This window comes from Tupaia chinensis, unplaced genomic scaffold (genome assembly GCF_000334495.1).
Source record: "Tupaia chinensis unplaced genomic scaffold, TupChi_1.0 Scaffold000316_1, whole genome shotgun sequence".
In the NCBI taxonomy this organism is placed as follows: domain Eukaryota; kingdom Metazoa; phylum Chordata; class Mammalia; order Scandentia; family Tupaiidae; genus Tupaia; species Tupaia belangeri.
The window spans coordinates 6,937,863-6,943,164 of record NW_006159809.1 but is presented as its reverse complement, the minus strand read 5'-3'; the positions used below and the strand labels follow the sequence as shown (position 1 = coordinate 6,943,164).

At 41.0% G+C, this 5,302-nt stretch overlaps 1 protein-coding gene across 1 annotated transcript in view; it reads left to right on the top strand.

Moving 5' to 3' along the window:
• Window positions 1-5,302, top strand: part of ZNF638 (zinc finger protein 638) — a gene marked incomplete in the record, with an annotated part of 146,080 nt that overhangs the window by 561 nt on the left and 140,217 nt on the right.

Genomic DNA, 5,302 nt, shown 5'->3' with positions numbered 1-5,302 from the left:
TTGCAGGTGGTCTGGGAGCGGCGGGTGGAGGGGACGCAACCTAGCTTCTGTGTTGGTGAGGTAGCTTGGGCGAGCTCGAGCTCTTTTTAAAGATTGCTCTTTTAGAAATTATCTTGTAGAATTGCATAATATGTTCTGTCTCCTCCAAAAATAGTTTTTGATGTCAGGATTATCATTTGAATGCAACAGTGACTTTTCTTCCCTAAATAATAAGTTTTGAGGTTTTTTTTTTTTTTTCCCCCATTAAATAGGTTTCTCAAATACAGAAAAATAAAAGGAGGGAGCCATGCATGTTTTGAGTCATCAGTTTTGAAGGATTATTTTTGTTTTCTCATTTTGCTTAGGCGTACTCTCACACAGCTACGTACTGGAGGTCCAGATTTTATGTCAGTGTTGCCCAGCGCCCCATTTCCCACTTTGTAGAGGAAAAGCTGGCTATACTCAGGGACCACACTTGTCTGCAGACTTGGGACTGTCCCCAGCGCGGGAGAGGTTGTCCTGTTGGCCTGGCTGTTTATTGCAGCGATTTGGATGTTCTGAGAGTCACAAGGGACACCATTTACGTCCCTGCCTGGGTGGCACTTCGTAGCAATATCGGCTCTTCTTTTCACCCTTCTGGCCAGAGTCTCCCTCTGGTCCTCCTGATGGAGCAGGCTGAAACGGACGCTTGGCGTAATTAAGTGAATTGCTCTTACTTAACACAACTGAATAGCAGTACTGTACTGTCCTCTCCCAGTCTTTGTGGCGTTTGTGTGACTTGATGGCAGCCCAGAGTGGAGAGAATGATAGACATTTTGTAGAAGCAAAACTGTGTTGTTATACCACCCTTCTTGGCGCTGGCTTCTAGGTCCAAGTTCTAGTGACATTATTTGAGCTTGCTTTGCCCTTTCCCAGGCTCCTGAGTTAGTCTGAGTCAACAAGAATACTTCTTTCTTATCCCATGAGGATTAGGGAAAGGGATTCCAGGCTCAAGAAGAAGGTGCAGTCATTTAAGTTTGCCACCTTCTAAGGATCAGAAGATTATTACTATTTTTTTAATAAAGGTATATCAGAGATTGTAGAATACTACAATTATTGTTATTACTAGAGGTTGGCAAATACAAAATGCTCTGTTTTATTCAGTAATTAGTAAAAGCCCTTAAATACTTTAAATGCATCCTTTAAAACTGCCAATGCTACTGTGAATTCTCTTGTAAAATAAAACCCACCAATTTCTTTTCTGTAAATCTTGCATAGCTTCATTATATGGGTTGAATTTTCTTTTCTGTCCCTTGCTTCTTCTTTTGAAAAAAGATTTATTTATTTAACTCCATTTGTTATTATTATTTTTTAAATTTGACTAGAGAGAGACAGAAAGAAAGGGAAAGGGAGGAAGGAAGCAAGCTGCCAGATCAAAGACTGAACCATGGTCTGCCCTGTGGGAATCCAGCACCTTTAATGGCCACACCACCCGCTGGCCTCCATTTTAGGAAGGAGAGCTATAAAATGTGGTGTTTTCATACCTTTTGCCTCTGAGTACATGTTGTGATGGCAAGGAAAACTTGTTTAGTACTGATCTATAAGAATAGACTGGGTGGGAACCAGCAGTTAGTGTAATGGTTATGTCGCTGGACTCCCACGTAGTCGACTGCGGTTCGTATCCCGGACCCGGTGGCTTAAAACTCACGCCGGGCGTGTGTGCGTGCGTGCCCAAGATCTCGAGAGGAGAATGGAGGAGAAGGGATTGCGGCGTGACCATCCCCCCTGGGGGGCGATTTCTCGCTTTCTGTCTCTATGTCTCTGTAGTTAAGACACTGGACACGCCCACGTGGACAACCACAGTTCGAGTCCTGGACCTGGTGGCTTGCTTTCTCACTTTCCCTCTCTCTCTCTCTGGTCAAATGAAATGAATGAATAAATAAAATTAAATAAATAATTATTAAAATAAATAAATACATAAATAAAACGCATGTCAGGTGTGCGTGCGTGCCCAAGATCCCGAGAGGAGAAGGGAGGAGAGGGGATTGCACGTGGCCATCCCCCCTGGGGGGTGATTTCTTGCTTTCTATCTCTCTATCTCTCTCTGTCTGTCTGGCGAGCGCATGTGCCCTATAGCAAAAAACCTCTCCAAAAAAAAAAAAAAAAAAGAATAGACTGGGTAGATTTGTTGAGGGTTGCTTTTTTTATATATATATATATTGCACTATGATTTGTCAAATTGTACAGTATCTCATCCAAGATAATTTTTGATGTCAGGATAGTCATTTGTATGCAAAATGACACTTTTGTTTCCTAAATAACAAGTTTTGAACGTTCTCTTTTCTAATTTCCAGAGGGTATGCGTACTTGCCAGTGAGAGGGAAAGGGAGAAAGCATTCCCTAATGCTCTGTGACCATGCCACCGCCATTTGTTTATCCTGTCAGGATTTGGGGCATGCATGCTCCTGTACCGGGTGTATATTTTTAGCCACCAGGGCTGGGATTTAGACTGAAGTGGGCCATGTGGGATCTGGCTCCCTTTTAACCACTAGGCTATGGGGCTGGCCCTGAGTTCTTTTATTTTATGGTAATACACTATCTTTTATTGAAAACATTTGCAAAGAAATATTTTTAAAGAAAAAAATTAAAAACCATACCTAATGTTTTCAGACATCAATTCTGAAGGATTGTTTTTCCAGTTAGTTTAGTCTGGCATTCACTCACAACTTTGCCCAGGTTCCAATTTGGAATGGTGTTAATAGTGTTGAAGATGCAATTTTGAGGAGAGAGGGGAGTGTGGGTGGCTGGGAGGGTTTATAGGTTATATTTGAAGTAGAATTTTTCTCCATTGTAATGTTAGCATTATCAGAAACTTACTTTGCAGCATTTTTCCTTTTAGAAATAGATGTCATGAAATTCTTTAGCAATTTTGAACATCATGCCCACTAACGTTAAATGTGATATTTTACATTTTTTATTTAATTTAATTTTATTGTTTGTTTTTTTTTAGAGACAAGCTCTCACTGTTGTTTAGGCTAACCTCGAACTTGTGATCTTCCTGCCTCAGCCTCCTAAGTAATTAGGATTATGCATGCGACTAAGTCTTGGCTGCATGTTGCAATTTTTTTAAAAAAATGACATTAAGTTGGAAGGCTTTGAGACCTTGAGTCTCTCTGTCACCTCTTAGTGACATATCATTGCTAGAATTTTTTTTTTTTCCTCCTCTTTCTGAAGGTTTACTGTTTTCCTTGTAGCATTCATCTAGGAGCTGTGGTTTTGGTATCAATACTTGAAATCTTTGTGTGTGTATGTGAGTACATGCTTGGGTGGTAGTGGGGTTTTTTGGTCTATTTTTATATCTATTTATTTGGTTTTACGTTGCCAGAAGGTATTTGCACTCACCAGAAAGAGACAAGAGAAAGAGAGAGAGAAAGAGGGAGAAGGAGAAAGCACCCCTCAGTAGTGCATGGTCACACTGCAGTCCCTTCTCCGTTTCTCCATCCTGTCAGAATTTTGGGTATGTTTCTCAAGACGCTGGGTCAGGATTTTAACCACAGTTGGTTATGTGGGATCTGGCTTCCTTTAACTGCCAGGATATAGGTCTGGTCCTTGTTTGTTTTTAGACAGGGTCTCACTGTCACAATCCTTTCACCTTAGCCTTCCAAGTAGCTGGACCACAGATGCACACCTTTAAGAGGGGCTGGAAGGGACCAGCAGATGGTGTAATGGTTACCTTGATGGACTCCCACGTAGTTGACCACAGTTCAAGTCTTGGACCTGGTGGCGTTAAACTTAAGCCAGGCATTTGTGTGCGTGTGCCCAAAAGAGGAGAATGAAGAAGAAGGGATTGCAGTGTGGCCATCCTCCCCTTCCCCCGGGTTTTTTTTTATATACCCTAAAAACTCTCTTTTAACAACAACAAAAAAAAGGCTGGTAAATGAACCCAGGCCTCCCATGTGGTGGTATCCTGCCAAGCAGCAGCATCTACCACATTCTGTGTTTTATTTACATATGTAAATTTACAGTTTGAGATTTATACTAAGATTCACTCAGTTAGCTGAGAGCTCACAGATCAAATCAGTATTCTATTTCCTAAGTACTTTATATTCACTTCCCTATTAAGAGTTAATTAGGGGGACCAGCAGATGGTATGGTAGTTAAGGGTGCTGGGTTCCCACATGGCTGACTGTGGTTTGAGTCTTGGACCTGGCAGCTTGCTTTCTTGCTTTCCCTTTCACATGACCAACCACGGTTCAAGTCCTGGACCTGGTGGCTTGCTTTCTCACTTTCCCTCTCTCTCTCTGGTCTAATTAAAAATAAATAAATAAAATCATTTTTATTTATTTTTGTATTTTAAATAAAAATACTAAATTTTTAAAAATCACTTTATTTTACTTCATTTTATTTATTTATTTTAATTTGACCAGAGAGGGACAGAATGAGAGAGAGAAACAGAAAGTAAGAAAGCAAGCTGCCAGGTCTGAGACTTGAACTGTGTTCAGCCATGTGGGAGTCAGTGCCCTTAACCACCATGCCACCTGCTGGCCCCCCAAATATTAAATTCTTAAAAAAATATATATTATCTCATTTTGGAAAAGGAACTATGTATAAAAAGATCCTGAAGTATGTGGACCTGCAGTTGGTGTAATGGCTATGTCGCTGGACTCCCATGTAGTCGACCACGGTTTGAGTCCCAGACCCAGTGGCTTAAACTCAGACCAGGCGCATGTGAGTGCGTGCCTGGGATCCCGAGAGGAAAATGGAAGAGAAGGGATTGCAGTGTGGCCATCCCCCCTAGGCGGTGATTTCTTGCTTTCTATCTCTCTCTGTCTTTCTGGCAAGCACACGCACCGCACCCTATAGCAAAAACCTTCTCAAAAAAAAAAAAAAAAAAGAAAGAAAGAAAAGATCCTGAAGTATAATGAAGATTGTACTTGATTTAAAATTTTGACTTGCCGTTTTGAGATTTTTTTTCTGTGTACTAAAATTCAAAAATCTTTTGTGACCAGCAGGTGGCATAATAGTTAAAGTCAATCCCACATGATCAACCGGATGGCTTGAAACTCACGCTAGACGTGAGTGCATGCCCAAAAATCTCAAGAGGAGACTGGAGGAATAGGGACTGTGGTGTAGTCACCCCTCAGGGGGTGATTTCTCACTTTCTCTGTCTCTCTGTTGAGCACGAGTGGCTTATAGAAAAAAAAAATCACTCAAAAACAAAAACAAAGAAAAACCTTTCAGTTAAATCGAGAGAGGGAAAAATGAAAGGCTTTATTCATATATCTAGACATATATCTAGATCTTCTTTTCTTTTTTTGTAGAGGTTTTTGCTATAGGGCGCGTG